At 45.6% G+C, this 19441-nt stretch overlaps 1 pseudogene; it reads right to left on the bottom strand.

Moving 5' to 3' along the window:
- Nucleotides 1-599: 599 nt before the first annotated feature.
- Nucleotides 600-19396, bottom strand: LOC147232217 (uncharacterized; annotated as a pseudogene).
- Nucleotides 19397-19441: the final 45 nt, after the last annotated feature.

Raw genomic sequence — 19441 nt, 5'->3', positions numbered from 1 at the left:
ATAAATAAATAAAAACATTTTAATATTTTACTGTAGGCATAAGGAGCAGGCAAGAATTAAAAACACTAGACAATGTAGTAAACTACTTCAAGAATGTGTGGAATTTCATTGGTGTAATTTATTGTTTGTCTTTGTTTATTGTTTGTCTCTTGGTGCAAACAGCATCCCTTGACATCTGTGAACCAGTTGTGGAAAATGTTCCAGTACATTGAATCAAATATACATGGCTAATATGGCTAACAGCTGTGTTTCAGGAGTAGATTCATAGCACAGTTCATGCCGACTGTTTTGTGTTGTTAAAACTGAACACAATAACACGAAACAAAACTGCTTACTGTTCCTGTCATGGGACGCGGGGGCGGACTCGGGCAGGGAACCACACCTCGGAGCAGGAATCTGGGTTGAAGCGCTTTATTTAGGTAGAACGGCAGATAGGGTGTTGCTGGTATGTCTCTGGCCCCGAGACAGAGTCGCACAAGACTGGGTCCCACCAGGACGGTCCCCGGGCAGGGTGAAGGTTGAAGGCAGGACCTCGGGCTGGGTCAAGGCTGGATCTCGGACAGGGTCATGGCTGGGTCAAGGCAGGGTCTTGGACAGGGTCAAGGCTGGGTAGGGGTCCAGTCAGGGTAGGACAGGGACAGGGACAGGGACAGGGACAGGGACAGGGACAGGGACAGGGACAGGGACAGGGACAGGGACAGGGACAGGGACAGGGACCCGCGGTGGTCTGGGACAACCACAATCCCCCGGCAGCAGACAGAGCGTGCCGCTGCCCTTTATAGGGATCTTGATTAGCGGCCGCTGCTGCAGCTGGCGCCGATTACGAATTGAACCCAGGTGTGAGACCCTAACAGTTCCACTTATTTGAATTGGGATATTTCACAAAGAATGTGCAGACCTTAAATGTGTGGTACACGTTTCGAAAGCTGGGCTTTGATTTTTGCTATTTTAGATTGAGTAATGTAATGACATGTATGGATACAAAAGAATATATGTCCGTACCTTTAATTAATAGACAGTGGCTTTTAATAATCAATGAGTGAAGAGATTGGTGAATTAAAACAGAACTTGTGGATGAAAACAGTATAAAATACATTCTTCAAATGCAATTGATGCTCACCATGTTGATTAGATGGAGCTGTTGGAGTGGCAGCAGGAGAATTATGGCACCCATGGGTTTTTATGTCTGAGTGATGAGGACTGGGTGTGTCATCAGTTTCAGGCTCTCATGGGTGCCCTGTCCAACAGGCAGCACTCTCAGTGATGAAACAAGAGTATGATAAATACTGGTCACCATCCGCTCCCTAAACATTTATAGACTAATGTTTAGATTCTGTAAATTTTGTGATCAGTATGTATTTCTATATTTGCTAGTTATCTGGTGAAAGATTTTTCACTTGTCATTTTAGAATACTGGATTGTCAAGAAACAACCATAAAGTTATTCAGCTCATCAGAAATTGAATGTCTTAAAAAAACATCATGGTCTTAACTTTAGTAACTCACATGTAAGTCATGCAGTATGTTTGTGTATTTGTGTCTGTGTGTGTGTGTGTGTGTGTGTTTTTGTCTCTTTGTGTAAGTTGGAAGGTATTGGAGTTGTAGGTTCTGTGATTTTCCCCATGATTTATAATTTTTAGTTTCGCAGAAAGAAAATGAATAAGGGAATTTGCCAAGCCTCCTGATCTCTTCCTCCCTTTTGTGACACTGCAACATTTCCTTTTGCTTCTATTTTCTTCGAACGCATCTTCAAAATGTCATTTCTGTGACAAACAGCACCCGGGATTTCAGTCATCTGTCACTTCCAATGTCTTTCTGTGTGGGCGTGTGTTTATGTTAATATTTGTGTGGGCTATAGCTGAGAAAATATGTCTTGCCTTACCTCCCAGCTGCTCCATCAGGGCTACAGCGGTGTGAACATACCTACATACCTATTATAATTTAATTGAGAAATTAAGGCCCTGAAAACTGACGGAGACAGGTGAAAGGGCAGATACTGATCATCCCTGCTACAACAGACCCTCAATTTTCCCTTTGAAAGCATTTAGAATAGTACACCTGACCATCCTGACCCAATAATCTCAAGTGAGAAATATATTGTATTGTAATGTGAAATGTATGCTGTTTATGTGTATTTTGGAGAATGTGTGGATGTTGTCTGTTGAGAGGCAATCTAAAATACATAAACATTCATGCTATATACAGTATACTGTATACAGTGGGGCAAAAAAGTATTTAGTCAGCCACCAATTGTGCAAGTTCTCCCACTTAGAAAGATGATAGAGGCCTGTAATTTTCATCATAGGTACACTTCAGCTATGAGAGACAGAATGTGAAAAAAAAACAGAAAATCATATTATCATACAGATTTTTAAAGAATTTATTTGCAAATTATGGTGGAAAATAAGTAGTTGGTAACCTTCAAACAAGCAGCATTTCTGGCTCTCACAGACCTGTAACTTCTTTTGTAAGAGGTGCTTTAGTCCTACACATGTTACCTGTATTAATGGTACCTGTTTGAACTGGTTATCAGAATAAAAGACACTGTCCACAACCTCAAACAGCCACACTCCAAACTCCACGATGGCCAAGAGCTGCCAAAGGACACCAGAAACAAAACTGTAGACCTGCACTATGCTTGGAAGACTGAATCTGCAATAGGTAAGCAGCTTGGTAGTGAAGAAATCAACCGTGGGAGCAATTATTAGAAAATGGAAGACATATAAGACCACTGATAATCTCCCTTGATCTGGGGCTCCACGCAAGATCCCACCCCTGGGGGGCAAAATTATCACAAAAACGGTGAGCAAAAATCCCAGAACCACGCGGGGGGACCTTCTGAATGACCTGCAGAGAGCTGGGACCAAAGTAACAAAGGCATCAGTAACACAGTACGCAGCCAGGGAGTCAAATCCTGCAGTGCCAGACGTGTCCCCATGCTTAAGCCAGTACATGTCCAGGACCATCTGAAGTTTGCTAGAGAGCATTTGGATGATCCAGAAGAGGATTGGGAGTCCTATGGTCAGATGAAACCAAAATAGAACTTTCGGTAAAAACTCAACTTGTCGTGTTTGGGGGAGAAAGAGTGCTGAGGTGCAGTCTCCAGATCTCAACCCCATAGAAAATCTTTGAAGGGAATTGAAAATCCGTGTTGCCCAGTGATGGCCCCAAAACATCACTGCTCCAGAGGAGATCAACATGGAGGAATGGGCCAAAATACCAGCTACAGTGTGAGAAAACCTTGTGAAGACTCAAAGAAACATTTGACATCTGTCAGTGCCTACAAAGGGTATTTAAAAAAGTATTGAGATGAACGTTTGTTCTTGACCCAAAACTTATTTTCCACCATAATTTGCAAATAAATTATTTAAAAATCAGACAATGTGATTTTCTGGATTTTTTTTTCGCATTCTGTCTCTCATTGTTGAAGTGTACTTATAAAGAAAATAACGGACCTCTATTATTTTTTAAGCGGGAGAACTTGCAAAATTGGTGGTTGACCAAAAGCTTTTTTACCCCACTGTATATCTTTTTCTTCTTCTTTCGGCTTTTCCCTTCAGGGGTCGCCACAGCGAATCAACTTTCTCCATCTAACACTATTCTCTGTATCCTCCTCATATCCTCTCTTACTACGTCCATAAATCTTCTCTTTGGTCTTCCACGAGACCTCTTGCCTGGCAGCTCCAATTCCAGCATCCATCTACCAATATATTCACTATCCCTACTCTGCACATGACTGAACCATCACAGTCTGGCTTCTCTGACCTTCTCACCAACACATCTAACATGTGCTGTTCCTCTGATAGACTCATTCCTGATCCTATCCATCCTGGTCACTCCGAAAGAGAATCTCAACATCTTCATCTCTGTTAAAATGACGAAAAGACAGGAGACAGAACGAGAGTTTGCAGTTTCTGGGACATACAGCATCGCTGGTCTCACCATTGTCTTGTACACCTTTCCTTTCATTCTGGCCGATAGTCTTCTATCACATAGTACCCCTGACACTTTTCTTCACCTATTCCAACCTGCTTGGACCCGTCTCCTCACCTCTTTTCCACACTCTCCGTTGCTCTGGACTGTTGATCCTAAGTACCTGAAATCCTCCAGCTTCTATATCTCCACTCCCTATAGCCTCACCGTTCCACCCGAGTTCCTCTCATTCACACACATATATTCTGTCTTGCTGCGACTAACTTTCATTCCTCTCCTTTCCAGCGCATACCTCAATCTCTCTAGATTTTCCTCAACCTCTTCTCTGCTCTCACTACAGATGATAATGTCATCTACAAACATCATTGTCCATGGAGATTCCTGTCCAACCTTATCTATCAGCCTGTCCATCACAATTGCGAACAAGAAGGGGCTCAGAGCTGATCCTTGATGGAGTCCCACCTCCACCTTGAACTTCTCTGTTTCCCCTGCTGCACACCGCACCAGTATCTCACAGCTAGCATACATGTCCTGCACCAGTTTAACATACTTCTCTGCCACTCCAGACTTCCTCATACAATACCAGAGCTCCTCTCTTGGCACCCTGTCATATGCTTTTTCTATTTCTAGGTCTACAGAAACACAATGCAGCTCCCTAAGATCCTGTTGATTAATGGAGTCAGTGCCTCTCCTTGACACTTCCACACCTCCACGGGTATATCATCAGGACCAACTGCTTTTCCACTCTTCATCCTCTTCAATGTCTTCCTCACTTCACTTTTATTAATTTGCCCTACTTTGTGGTCTACAATAGTCACATCTTCTACCCTTGCCTCTCTTTCATTTTCCACATTCATCAGATCTTCAAAGTACTCTGTCCATCTTCCCATCACTCTTCTAGCATCTGTCAATACATTCCCTCGCCATCCTTAATCACCCGGACCTGTTGTACATCCTTTCCATCATTATTTCTCTGTTTCGCCAACCTGTATAGATCATTCTCACCCTCCTTACTATCCAACTGAGCATACAAGTCATTGTACGCCCTTGTTTTGCCTTTGCTACCTCTATCTTTACCTTACGTTGTATCTCCATGTACTCCTGTCTTTTCTTCTCAGTCCTCACAGTATCCCACTTCTTCTTTGCTCACCACTTTCTCTGTATATACTCCTGCACTTCCTCATTCCACCATCAAGTCTCCTTATCTACTTTCCTTCCAGATGACACGCCAAGTACTCTTCTACCTGTCTCCCTGATAACACTAGCTGTTGTTGTCCAATCACGTGGAAGCTCTCCCTGTCCACCCAGACCCTCTCTCAACTCCTCCCTGAAAACCATGCAACACTCCTCCCTTTTCAGCTTCCACCACTTTGTCCTCTGCTCTGCCTTTGTCCTCTTCATCTTCCTTGTCACCAGAGTCATCCTACAAACCATGATCCTTTGCTGTCTGGCAACACTCTCACCTACAACTACTTTGCAGTCACTGATCTCTTTCAGGTTATCTTGTCTGTACAAGATGTAGTCTACCTGCGTGTTCCTACCTCTGCTCTTATAAGTTACCCTATGTTCCTGTTTTTTTCTGGAAGTAGGTGTTCACTACAGCCATTTCCATCCTTTTTGCAAAATCTACCACCATCTGTCCCTCTGCATTCCTATCCTGGATACCAAATCTGCCCTTCACTTCTTCATTTCACCTACATGTCCATTGAAGTCTGCACCAATTACCACTCTCTCATTTCTGGGAATATTCTGCATCACTTCATCTAACTCATTCCAGAACTTCTCCTACTCTTCAAATTCACATCCCACCTGCGGGGCATAGCCACTAACAACATTGAGCATCACACCTTCGATTTCCAGTTTTTGGCTCATAAGTCTATCTGACATTCTTCTCACCTCTGGGACGTTCCTAACAAACTCCTCCTTCAAGATAACTCCTACTCCATTTCTCTTCTTGTCAGTACCATAATAGTACAACTTAAAGCTGCTGCTTTCTGAATAAGCTCCAGAGGCCCTAATAATCACCGTTGGGGCACTGGCAAGGAAGGAGTCACAGTCAAAGGAGAGATGACTAGAGCCCGGATGAGTATCTGCACTGAATCCTCCTTGAGGAATCTGTGAATCTTGCTGATGTTGTAGAGGAGGAATCTGCAGTTATGTGCAATGTTCACCGAGAATGACAGTTGGTTGTCTTGGACCACACCCAGGTTTCTTGCAGTTGTGGTTGGCCTTACCACAGTGTTGTCGAAGGCGATGGCCAGATCTGTGTGCGAACAACCTTTCCCTGGGAGAAAGAGCAGCTCAGTCTTGTCTAGGTTGAGCTTCAGGTAGTTAGTTGCCATCCAATCTGAGATGTCGGACAGGCAAGCTGTAATTCGAGTTTCCACCTGTGTGTCTGACGGAGGGAAGGACAGGATCAGCTGTGTGTCGTCGGCATAGCAGTGGTAAGAGAAGCCATGTGAGGGAATGACAGAACCAAGCAACGTTGTGTACAGGAAGAAGAGGAGAGGGCCTAGCACCGAACCTTTTGGAACACTGGTAGGCAGTCTGCATGGTTCAGACACAGCCCGCCGCAATGTCACCTGGTAGGAGCGACCTGTCAGATAGGATGCCAACAGGGAGAGTGCAGATCCTGTGACACCCAGAGCCTTGAGGGTGGAGACAAGGATCTGGTGGTTTACTGTGTGGAACGTGGCTGACAGGTCAAGAAGTATGAGCACAGACAAGAGAGAGGCCACTTTCACTTCCTGCAGTGATTGTGACGACGCAAGGAGGACTGTCTCTGTCAAGTAACCTACTTTGAACCCTGACTGAAGAGGGTCCAGGAGGTTGAATTGCTGAAGGTAGTGAGAGAGTTGGTTAAAGACTGCGCTCAAGTGTTTTTGAGAGAAACGGTAGTAGGGAGACGAGTCTATAGTTTTTGACATCAGATGGGTCAAGTGCTGGTTTCTTGAGCAGAGGGGTGACCCTGTTGAGTCTTGAAGGCAGATGGAAAGCTGCCTGTCTTGAGGGACGTGTTGACGAGGTGAGATAGGAAGGGGTGAAGGTCTGGTGCTATGGATTGTAAGGGGGGGGAGGGGACCAGGTCGAAGGAGCGGGTGGTCTGGCGGCTGGATGTTATGAGTTTGAGGACCTCGGGGGGAGAGAGAGGGGTGAAGTGGGGTAGGATAAGCTGAGGTGGGTTAAAAGGGGATGAAGAGGAAGGGTTTGAGGAGGGGAGGAGGGTAGTGACTGGTGCGGTAGGTGGGAAGGGAGAGGAGGGGAGGTTGGCTATGGAGCTGGTTAGATTGTGAGAGAAGAGGATCTAATGTTATTTACTTTCTTTACAAAGAAGTTTGCAAAATCTTCGGGAAGAGGGGAGGGGGACATGGGGGTTGGAGAAGTGTAGTGAAGGTTTCGAAGAGTTTCTTGAGAGTAGATGCAGAGGATTGAATTTTGGAGTGATAGAGGGTGGCTTTGACCGTTGAGAGAATGGAGGAGAAGGTGGATAGGAGCAATTGGAAGGTTTGAAGGTCATCAGGGAGTAGGGACTTCTTCCTTTTGCGGTCGGCCACTCTGAGGGTCGTTTGATATCACGTCGGGATCACCAATTTGTCTGTTTTTGTGGCTTCCGCCATGGGACCGGACTTTGTCACGGTGTGTTCAGATCTCATTCAGGTAAGACGTCACGATGGTCAGGAACTAATCAAGCAAGAATCATTTATTCAAAGTCAGTAATACACTTACGAGATATCCCGGGTCAGAAAGGATGTCACCCGAGAGGATCGTTCACCCTCTCTGGACACCCGCTGAGACGCGTCCAGCGGATGTGCAGATAAGGAGGTTCTGACCCCGAGCCAAAGGGTCACGCTCATTTTATACCTGTGACCATTTGGTTTGGTTTATCTCCTTATAAGGGCTTGTTTTACACACTCTTGGAATCCGGGTACTTGGGGTGCGGGGCCATGCAAAACCCCACCGCCATTTATCCGGGCTTGGGACCGGCTCAGGGAGAGAATGCTCCATGCCCCCCGAGGCTGGCTCAGGGAGACACTGGCCAATGCCGCCCTGAGCCTGCATTTTTACCCCATTGTATATATTCCAAAAGGGATTTTTTTTAAAAACAGGGATCTAAAAAAAAAAGAAAACATGAATAATAATATATTATATATTATAAAGGTAGGGGGAATTTTTATCTCTTCAAAGAGCTATGACCATGGTTGTTAGATTCTCTTCACATCTTCCTTGAGATGGCTATCTGTGGGAAGAGGCCTTTTCACTAATGCCAGGTTTGGTATGACCATAGTCTATAGGCAGTTTTGTATTACGGGCAAAAAAAACCAACTCAAAACCCAAAACCAAACCAAGCTAAAAAGAATTGAAATATATTTCTTTTTCTCCCCAGTTTGTGCTATAGCCTAGAGTGTCTGAAGACAAAGGGATTTCATTATCCTACTGTATTGCTAATAGACAAAATATAGCTAAAAATTACCGAGTCAAAATTATCTACCAGCAATTAGAATTCAGAGAAAACGTAATATTTAAAATATTTATTGTTTCCCTTGTATGACAGCATGAACATGAATGGCACAAAACAATTCTGTACACTGTTGCCCATTACCTTACTCTGATGATGTCTTGTAATGAAGGGAATCAGTCAGAGTTGCATAGGATCAGTATTTGCTGGTAGCCAGCCTCAAATACACTTTCAGATGATCATTGGTCATGGTGGAGAGGTATTTCATTCGAGATCTCAAATTGGCTGTGCTGTATGTAAATCAAGTGCCTCAATGCCGCAGTGAGGACAGATAAGCTAACAGGTATTCTTTTATTGACATACGATCTACCCATGCTACCTGTTCTGTAGTGTATTCTGTGGCTCATGGCTCAGTCGTTTTTACAATGTGTGGTATCCTGTGTGATAGAAATTATTTTGAAAGACAGTGTTCCATGATCGATCTTGCCTTTGCAATCAACTGGTAGATCATGATTGACATGTTGATCACCCCTGTGATAGACCTGTGCTGCTTCCTCATACTTAAATCACCTAATACTATACATACTTTTTGACCAGCTAGAATTACTACATTATTGATATAATCACAGAACTGGGAACATTTACAAGTTTAATGAATCTATCTTAGAGGGTATAAAACATAAACTGCATGCATTTGAATTTGAGTTTTATTATATGACGCAAATGGCATGGTTGAAAAGCCATTTATGAGAACTATATAAATACAGTTGAAATACTTGATAATATTTAGTAAAACGGGGAACATTTGTCTCTTCATTTTGATTACTTAACACTTGCTTTTTATCTTTTATTTTTAATTCGGTTTTCCAAGAAGATTAATTCAAATGGTGTCACCTTTTAGCAGCAACCTGGCAGAATGTAGACCAAGAACTTTCATTCAGTTCAATCATGTGGTCCTGCCTCTCTGAGTGGGACGGGAATAACATCCACTATCTGTGATGCCTCTATTACACACTGCCAAGATTAGAGAAGATGGTTCAGCAGGAGCAATAATGAGGAGATCTACGATGAGGATGCCAATTCTCGTACCTCATCTCTCTCCCCTTCACCTAGCCCTCATTTTCTTTTTCAGTTGGCTCCTCTTCACCCAGCCTGCCCAATTCGGAATTAGTCATCACAGCTTTTTCATCTTACTTTTCTGCTGTTTTTTTCCTGATGGCATTTCCTTTTCCTTATCATGACTACATCAACTATTTGTTACCTAATGCCGTCTCTCTTTCTGACCCTTGAGAGACCTCACCATCCTAACCCCTCTCCCAATTCGCACATCAACTACCTTTACTGAGTTTCCCTGTGTGGTGTCAAGCATACAAGTTGTAGTTCAGTTTAATTCACTATCCAGGGATATCATGTCTGTGTTACATGTAATGTTCTACCTCTATATTTAATGTTCTCTCGCAACAGATTAAACCTATCGAGCATTTGAATACGCACAAACTTGTGAAGCATAAAACACATGTAATAAAACTTCCAACTGGAAATCTTCACATAGCCATGTAAATAAATTTGCATTGAGCAAATCACTGCTAAAAATACCAAATCCCTCCATAATAGAATTCTTTTTACAAAGGCTTTGCTTGTTGCCTTCACTTGCCCACTGGGGAAAGTGAGATCTCACTGCTGAAACTACAGTTAGGGTCATGGGGAATGCTGGAGCCTGTTAGACCTAAAACAAACAAAAGGAACACTTTGTTCCAGAAAAACCCAGGATCTTAAACCACACCCCCAGCTTACAGTCTTGTAAAGTGAGCGCCCCTATTGTCCACCACACGACCCCCCCTGACCCAAACACCCAGAAGGGACTCCTTGAAAGAAATTGGTCTCTCACCAGAGGCCTGAGTAGTGTGCACTAATGGCTGTGCAGTCTCCCAGCCAAACATCAGGAGAAACACGGTCCATTGCTGGGTGAGAAAGGGCGCTGAGCCTGTGGTGGTCCTGGCAGGAGGCCAACCCGATAAGGGACACAACTCTATCCACCACTCTGTGCACTAGTTTGAGCCTATCAGACATTACCCTTCCCCACAACCATCCATATCCAGAACATAGCTGTCAGGTTTCACCCAGGGATAGGACCCGGGTCACTTGCGTACCAGGCAGAAGCTTTATCACAAGACCTCAGGGCAGACTCAGATGCAGAGAGAGGCAGACAAGATTCAGGGCAATATTTTTACTGACTCAAAAAAGGTTGCATAGAGCTTGGCAAAGTTGTTCCAAAACATAGAGGGTCCAAAGGAAAAAAAAGTGTACACTAGGAAACCAGGGTAATTTTCAGTCATCCAAACTCTAGGTAGACTGAGCAAAGAATAAAAAAAACAGAGGGCGCTCATTAGGGTTCCCGTAATAAGCCACAGTTGATAGTAATTAGAACTTAACACAGTCTAATCATCAGAAAACATGACTCAACAACAATTAAACAGCTGAAAGGGAGGACATCTAGTGGCAATAGATAGAAATCCACACAATAACCTTAAGCACCCTTCTCAAGAACTCGAAATGGGCCATCATATGGGGGTTGGAGGAACCTAAGGTAAGCATCATGTTGCACAAAAACAAAACAAGCCAATATGAGCTCCAGGCATGACAGACTGTGGAAAACAATGAGGAATGGGGCTTGAAACCTGAGCACTGTCAGGCAAGACAGAAGAACAGCCAAACAGGTTTGAGGTTCAGGACTCAAAGGCAAAGTTACCTCTGGGAGGCAGAGCAACTGATCCTCATTAGGAGCCAAATTCAACCCAAGCATAGCTCACGGTAAACTGTCTACCCAATTGCCATCAGAGAGCCTAGACATGAACTGTGGATCCCTGTCCAACAGGGTGCCAAAATGGGCAATCCAGGAGCAAAGAAAAGCACGTGCAATGTTTGAGGATGTTGCGGTAGAGAACGGGACAGCTTATGGCCACCTGGTGGTCTGATCCACAATTGTGAGCAGGTGTGAAAAACCCTGGGAACGAGGTTAGAGGGCCCACCAGATCGACATGTGCATGCTTGAAACACCTAGCCGGAATCGGGAACAGCAGAAGGGGGACCTTGTGTGCAAGAGACTCTGTACGCTGGCATGCCATACATGCAGCTGCCCACTGTTGATGTCCTTGCAAACACCGGTGTGCAAACACTGCTCTTCAGCCAATAGGCTGGTCACCAATATGTTGTTGAGGTTAACAACATGAAAGTAAGGCCTCACACTGTGTTCATCAGGCTATAAAGGTTTGTGCTGTCCCCTTTGAGCCAAAATGCATGTATATGAGCTCAAAAGGGGTGACCACTGATCTTGGGCATGCCTTCCGTGTACACGGGAACCTGATGATAGCTGCACAGTAGGTCCACCTTTGAGAAATAGTGGTGCCTGCTAGCTGCCATGATGCATCGCTTTGGCCACCATGTGGAGTGGCGAGGCCCATGGGCAGTTGGACAGTTTCACTCTCTCCAGGTGCTCCATGTAGGTGGACTCCTCCTTGGCTTTAGCCAATTTTAGCAACTCAACACTTTTAAGTTTCTTTTAGGGTTGGTTGGTATTTTACCTTACAGAGTGTTTTCTTTTAAGGTGTTCTTAATTGACACACATCTGAGCATTGCATTTCTCCAAGGGATGTGGTTGCCTTCTTCTGAGTTTTTCTTCTGTCCAAGTTGTAAACTAGAAAGCAGAGAGGCATCCCAGCACCCTGTACAAAACTGCTTGAGAAGATGTTTACCCACCTCCCCTGGTACAACCCCCCCACCACTCTCTAACAGCCTGGTTGAATGCAAACTGCAGCTGCTGCAGGGTATAAGAAATATGCCGTTTGTGCTTCACTGGTGCATCATCTTGGCTTGTTGCATGAGTCACACCATGGCCATCAGACAAGGTGTCCCCCAAGGCAAACGAGTCATTGTGTACTCTGTGCCTCTGGCACCTGAGTGCAGGCAAGACTTTTCCTGAGTTTCTGAAAGAATATAACATTATTGTCATACTTATGTCAATATCTGAATGCAAATTAGCATAAACAAGCATAAGCATGGTAGCTTAGAACTCAGCAGAGATTACTGGCAAGTGTGTCTATGATTGGTTTCCAAACATTTGATAAATACAGATTTTATTTTGATTGTTTTGAATTGGCTTGATTGTTTTTTTTTTTGTGGCCCTTATTTTATTTCTTGTTGTTGCCCTGCAGATTTGTTTGTCTGACTTTAGTCTTCATTATTGATGCAGTTTGAAACCTTTCAAGGCTGTTGACTGGTTCCTCTTCATGTACATTATTGTGTTAGGTAGTTGACAACCAGGTTGAAATTTGGTCTGTTTTAGTGATTTGGGTGAGTATTAAGTTGTGATTGGGCAGGAAACTGTCAGGCATATAAAGTAAAAAGGCTCACTGAGGTGGTAAAATGTATTTACCCCTTCTTCAAAGATCACCAAAAATACCACGTATCGAAAACAAATCGCCGAAGCACTTTACAAAAATAACTTGTAATTTATTAAACAGAAATAAGAATGCGTCAGAAAAAAAAAAAATGAAATTATGAACCCTTGTATAACACTTTAAATTGTGGGCCCACTCCTACACACCAGCGGGTGATCAGATAGAAACATTAAAGAAAAATAAACCCCCAGTTGCAGGCCTGATCGATGCTGAAGAACGTGGGAGCCAAAAACGTACAGGCCTTTTACTTCGGTGGTGGGAGAAAAATAGGAGGCGAATTCTCCCTCTTTGAGCAGAGTCAGTCAGCAAAATGAAGCGAAGTACTCACACTCGGAGAAGAATCAATGTCAGCATTCTTTCTTTCAGCTCCTGACAGTGTAGACTGGAGGCGTCGGCTGAGGCGGCAGGTGGGAAGGGCTGGTCGCCATTTACCTCGTGGCCAGAGGAGCTACCAGGCTTTTCCTGGTCACCTAGAGCGCTATCTGGGCTGCCGTGGATTGTCGTCCGCGGTTGCCGATCCAGATAGCTAAGCCATCTAACTAACACGTTGGCAAAATCCTTCTTTGGTGGCGTCACTTTTTTTTTTTTTTTTTTTTTTTTGGCGCACCGCAGTCCAGTCACTATAGCATGTAGTGTTTGACCGCTCGGCACTTTACATCAAGCAGAACCGGAACTTTTTCAGTCCAGAAAGTCCTCCAGGTGCAGCTGCCGCAGAGCCGCACGTGCAGCTCTCCTGCTCCTCCTCGTCCCTCTCTCACACCCAAACCTGGTTGCAGCTCACCCTGCCTTACTCCCACCCCCCAGCCAACTGGAAACAGAAAAACTGACAAGACGATTCAACGCCCAATCACAAGAATCAAATGAAACACTATATTTCCCAGGGGTTACATAATATCTAAACGTTATAATAGTCATAAGCAAGAAATGTCAAAAATGCCCTAAATCCATAGGATGCAGGCAATAATAGGCAGGATGTATAATTTTAGAAGAAAGTCAGTGTGCTTGTATTTTTTTTTTCATATTGTATTGCAACAAATAACGATGGACTGCAGACATATTTCTCAGTTGAAACACTTTTTTTCCGTGCGTGTGAATCTGGTTTATTTACACTGCCAGTGTGTGTCCGACTGGCTAAAATGAAATGATGAGAGAAGTCCTTGGTAGTGGCACCCTACGGGACTGAGCTGGGGGGATGGTTTGCGTTCCTTAGTTTTTCTGGTACAAAGTGTGTCTTTTGTTTGGTTTTGATCTTGAGGAAAAGTTTGAACTCACCTTCATCTTCATTATTTTCCCTCACACTGCCATGTTGATGACCCTGTATTGAACTTGTCTGACTCAGAAGAAGTGTGTGACTCCACTTTGGACCACTTGGGACCATGATGCCCCAACTCTCACAGCCACCTATTCTTGCCAGGGCTGTGAAGCTTCCACAGTTGTGACAGAAAGAACAACCCAGCCTCCTGGTTCCAGCATGTGAAAGAGCTTTCTCTGGAATTTTTGTGGACGATGCTAAGTACTTTTTGGTCATTACAGTGCTCGATCAGTAGGGCACACTCTGTGCCATGCTGTTGTGCAGCCCCCCACAACACAGTAGTGTTGCCCTCGAACAATTTCCACTCCGGAGGTACAGTCTGTCAGCCACAGAGAGGCCAGAAAGCTTCTTTTCCCTGTCCGGTTCCGTGTTGTTTTCGTCAACGACAATGATGACAAAATTATTTCGTTGGTGCCCCTTTTTTCATGACAATAATGAGACAGTGACAAGATAAAAATGGGTCTTTGGTGACTAAAACATGAGACGTGTGACTTTCCGGCAAAGGTGTTAATGTCTGGTCTGTCAGACATTCAAGATGCATGACATTTCTACTTATTGTGGGTGTAATCTGTCAATGAAAACACAAAATGTGTCTGCATTGCTGCTGCATCCAATCCTTGTTCAGTCACGGCCATGACCCAGTGTGCAGCAGACATTGTGTTCAGCACACCTGCAATTACTGGGCACAGACCTTGGACCACAGCAACAGTATCAACAAATAAGCTTAGCGTCTGGAAATGACGAAAAGACACATGAATGTATCTTAAATATAATCCAGCAGAAAAAAAAAAAAACAACCTGTATGCATTGTAAAGGGAGATGGTGGCCACAAATTAGATCAGAAGGCTTAAGTAAAGGATGGGTTAATAAATTACACATTTTTATTGACCATTCAATTTATTAACATGGTATTATTTTTACTATTTTATGGTATTGTGAGCATTTTTGTGATATACCTACATTTGATTGTTTCGTATTCACCTGTAAACCGTTACAGGAGGTGTATGTTGCGTACAGAGATAGAGTAATTAACAATAATAAACAATTATTTGTTTTTCCTTAGAGACCAGAACTCCCAAAGAGAAGGCCGGTGCTCTAGAAAACGAGAGAGCACAGTCAGCTACCCCAGCAGCCTTTGTTGTAAGATTGAAATATAAGTCAGACTCGCTGGAGTTGTATGATGTCAGATTTAAAAATGATATGCATTCTAATTGCACTGGCAGACAAGGTCAAGCTTATGGTACAACCATCAGCCTTTTAGTAGGCCTATTGTGATATTTTAGATTGCTGAATACTCTGAAAGTGTTTTATTTATAGTTTCATTGTTCTGGCACTACGTTTTATGCATTTGCATGGTAAGAGTTGTGTTTAAATTTACATATATTCTTACACAAGACTACAAATTGAAGAATCCGATGATTTGCTTGGAAATGTTTGTATGCACTCTTTACGCACTCTTCCACATGTACACACACTTGATAAAAGAGGCCCCTGGTGTTGTTACGCTTTCCCCCAGGAGCACAGACATAGGTTAGCAGAATTGCTGGTTGGTTTAACAGGTTCTCAATCTGGAGCTTTTCCATACAACACCGAGTCAGGGACAACATAAGCTCCTTCTTCAAACAAGACCAGACGCTGACTGAAACCTTGGGTCCGACTTATATACTCTGGCTTGATTAGGTGAATTCCTTTCTGGTGTGGCGTAGCCTCCAGGTGCGGAGGATAATTGCAGTGATTGGGGTGCAGCTGGTCTGGGGATTCAAGGAGTCGTGACAGGTGTCTACTGACTGAGACTCAGGCAAAGGGATGTAATTCATCATGCTTTTTTGTTTTCACACAGTCCAAACTTTCACTGTACAAAGACCTACTCAAATTGCAACTCAAATGAGTTCCCTAAATGTGCACCTGTGAGAGGGGAAAATGTTTAAAAATCAAATGGATGATTTTGTGACTACATGGTTATTCATTTATACATATTGGAAGACCTTTGAATAATTAAGTAAACTGTGTAAATACATCTACTGATGCACCTGGACACATCCTCAGTGATGTTCCTGGGATCATCGGGTGTTTCGGGTCTTTCAACATCATACACCCTCATCCAGGTGACCCAGCCAGGGCTGATCAGGCCCCGACTTGTGTCCAGTTGGCACGCTAGCTACCATGATTCCATGGCTCTCCTCTCTTGAGCCACAGCCATCTTGAGGCCCTCTCTGCCGCTTCGGTGGTATTGCGGATGGCTCTTCTCCTATGCTGCCCGACGATGCCCAGACAACCCAGAGCACTGGCATAGGACCGGGCTGCAAATCCCCTGCAGCCCACTTCCACTGGAAGGCATTTTGCCCTCCATCCTGCTTGCTGGCACCCCCTGACCTGTCCTGTGTACTTGGAGAGCTTCCTCTCAAAAGCCTCTTCCAGGCGGTCTTCCCACGGGACGGTCAACTCCAACATTATCACTTGCTTGGTGGCCTCTGATACAAGGACAATGTCAGGACGGAGGGTGGTGCTTGCAATATGACTAGGGAACTTAAGCTGTTTTCCAAGGTCCACCATCAGCTGCCAGTCTCTTGCAGATGTCAGGAAGCCTGCTGGTGTTCTTCTAGCTGTGGCTGCCTGCTCCCCAGCCCTGACAAAGCCAATGGAGTTCTTGGCAGGGCGGAACTGCTTTGCCCAAACCAACCCTGTGCTGAGTGCCTCAGCGATGGTCTTCAGGACTTGGTCATGCCTCTATCGGTAGCGCCCTTCTCCTAACGCTGCGGTGCAGCAGCTTAGGACGTGTTCTAAGGTGCCTCTCTTAGAACACAATGGGCAGGCTGGCGACTCCGCCAAGCCCCAAGTATGCAGGTTCGATGGACTGGGCAGCACATCATACACTGCCTGGACAAGAAATTTGATGCGATGGGGCTCAGCTTTCCAGATCTCCGTCCAGGTAACTTTCCTCTCAAGCGCATCTTCCCATCTTGTCCAGGCACCCTACTGTCTCATGCCCACCGCCTTGCACGATCTTGATTCCTCCACAGCTGCTCTCACCTCCTCTTGGACCAGGCGCCTCCTCTCCTTCCCCCTGGTGTTCATTTGGGGGGTTGGGAAGGATCCTAGGCCAGCTCGGCCCCGTGTGACGACTCCCACCGGAGTCCTATGGCGCAGCCTAGCTTCAGCTGTTTCTACAGCCTCTTCTGCCTTCCACTTCCTGCCTGTCCTTACCTGGACTCCAGCATTAGCCACCTTCGTATCGCTGGAATCCCTGTACAGCACCACCTCTCTGGCTTTGGCTACCTTGAACTCCTCCTCCAAGGACTTGAAGGGCAGCTGCAGCTTGTTGTTGCGCCCATAGAGAGCAATGCTGCTCAGGCTCTTTGGTAACCCCAGCCATCTCCGGAGGTGGCTACTGACTTTCCTCTCCAGGGTTTCTACTGTGGAGAGTGGGACGGCATAGATGAGGAGCGGCCACAGGATCCTGGGGAGGATGCCGTGCTGGTTGACCCAAGCCTTGAATTTTCCAGGTAGACCGGACTTGTCCACAGACTTCAACCAGACATCCAGCTCAGCGCAAGCTGTCTTTATGGATGCTGCATCTTTGAGAGAGCTGTCAAACATCTTGCCCAGGCTCTTGACTGGCCTCTCTGAGATCGTGGGGATAGCTGCACCTGCTATGTTGAAGCGGAACTTGTCTTCTACCTTCCCTTTCCTGAGCACCATCGACCTGGATTTGGCAGGTTTGAAGCTCATCCGGGCCCACACCATCATCATCTCCAGCCCCTTCAGAATCCACCGACATCCCGGAACTGATTCTGTGGTAACTGTTAGGTCATCCATAAATGCCCTAATGGGTGGCTGTCGTTGTCCAGAGCTCATCAGGGGTCCTCTGCACTCTGGCTCAGCAGACTTGGTGAGCATATTCATGGCCAGGGAGAATAGCGTCACAGAGATAGTACACCCTGTGATGATGCCAATCTCCACCTTGTGCCAGCTGGATGAAATTGCTCCTGAAGAAACCCTCATGCTGAAGTTGTTGTAGTAGTCAGCGATGAGGTCTCTACATCTGCTCGGCACATGATGCTTCGCCAGAGTGAGCTGGACCAGCCTATGGGGTATGGAGCCGAATGCATTGGCCAGGTCGAGCCATAACACTGACAAATTGCCCCTCAGCTCTCTAGCCTCCCGGATTAGCTGTGTCACCACCCCTGTGTGCTCCACACAGCCTGACATTCCTGACACGCCACCTTTCTGTACTGATGTGTCGATGTAGGTGTTTCTAGCCAGGTATGAGCCCAATCTCTTGGCGATAGTGCTGAAAAAGATCTTCGATTCCACGCAAAGGAGGGAGATGATGTGGAACTGATCAAGGCGGGTGGAGCCTTCTTCCTTCGGAATCCATACTCCTTCGGCCCATCGCCATTGCTCTGGTATCCTTCCCTTTCTCTAGAAGACTCAGGATTTTCCACAGACGCATAAGCAGTTTGGGACAGTTCTTGTACACTTTGTACGAAGTGCCGCTTGGTCCTGGAGCAGAGCATGCTCTGGCTTTATGGACAACCTCCTTGATTTCCATTAGCCTCAGCTCCGACATGTCAAACTGCACCTCTGGCTCAGGGGGATCAATGAGGATGTCGCAGTCTCCCAGCTCCATTTCTCTTCTGGGGTCGCCGAACATCTGTGAGAGGTCTCGATCGATGTCTTCCCTTGAAGAGGTAAGTTTTCCACTGCGTTTCTGGCCTAGCAGGTCTTTTGTGAACTTGAAAGGGTTCTCGATAAAGGCCGTTCGTTTACGAGCCCTCTCACGTCGCCGCCTCCGCTGCCACTCTGCTCGGCGTAGGACCCTTATCCTCTTCCGGTGGATGGCCATCAATTGGGTTAGGCCCGATCACTCCTCCTCTCCTGCCTCCTTATACTGGCACTTCAGCGCTCTCATCTCCCTTCTGATGAGGTGGATCTGTTCTGCTCTGTGGTTCCTTGCGTAAGATGCTCCCGAGCTTTTCTTCTGCTCTTCGCCAAACCGTTCCACCGCTATGCCGACAATGATTGCTGTCATGGCATGCAGCTTTCGCTCTGCCTCTCCTTTTGACGCAGTCTCCAGGATTTGGTCCACGTCATCGTCGAACTGCTTCCACAGTGAAGTCATGGTAGCTGCTGGCCACTTGATCCGCCTCCGCTCTGAATTGATGCTCAAGGAGCGCAAGGGCAACGCTTGGAGGTTCCGAGCACTGTGGGGTGACTCCGGGCCAGGCCCCTCCTGCGTCTCACCAGGTGAAACACCTGTGCGTTGCGTTGCTCCTGCTCCCCC

The sequence above is a fragment of the Fistularia commersonii genome, chromosome 8, assembly GCF_037954325.1.
Source record: "Fistularia commersonii isolate RoL2024-O1a breed Wild chromosome 8, RoL_Fcom_v1.0, whole genome shotgun sequence".
In the NCBI taxonomy this organism is placed as follows: domain Eukaryota; kingdom Metazoa; phylum Chordata; class Actinopteri; order Syngnathiformes; family Fistulariidae; genus Fistularia; species Fistularia commersonii.
The sequence above is the reverse complement of the archived record's forward strand: the minus strand, read 5'-3'. Positions and strand labels throughout refer to the sequence as shown.